The sequence below is a fragment of the Plasmopara halstedii genome (genome assembly GCF_900000015.1).
Source record: "Plasmopara halstedii genome assembly, contig: Scaffold_262, whole genome shotgun sequence".
Lineage (NCBI taxonomy): Eukaryota > Oomycota > Peronosporomycetes > Peronosporales > Peronosporaceae > Plasmopara > Plasmopara halstedii.
Window position 1 is genome coordinate 359,003 of NW_020187183.1, and position 590 is coordinate 359,592.

Below are 590 nucleotides of genomic sequence, written 5' to 3' on the forward strand. Positions count from 1 at the left end.
GTCACAAACGCCAATTTCTAGAAAGAATGTTCCCCAGAACAAAATGATTGGCTGTACAAAGTACAGCGTACTCGACTTGGTCGATGGATATTATCAATTGCTCATGAGAGCGAGTGATATTCCGCTGACAGTGGTAAGTACTTCGAGCGGGATGCTCTAGTGACAACATATATTTATATGAGTGTACAAATAGAGTAAATTCTAATAATGAATTCTGTATGATTAGTAGAGCTAACTAAGGACTTGCTTGCATTAGAACTTTTCGGATTTGGTGGTCCAAGGTCAAGCGTACGAGCCCAGCACCTGTTCATTTGATAACGCGGACTTTTTCATTGCAAAGCACACAGCAATCGCATTCCACTTGGTAGCACTAGTAATCAACCTCTTGGGCGAGTCGTAAAGGAATCGTATTCTCTGTGAGGATGGAACGTGAGCTGTTGGAGTATGTATCCACGTAAAAAAAATCGACCAACTCGATAAACTTATTGCTGTAATCCCGACGAGGTCGGAATTTACCGCCAAAAGAGTCAAGTGCGGGCGGTTATTGCTCCCTTGGAGGCCCTTAGCAGCTTTTGACATACGCTAAATTG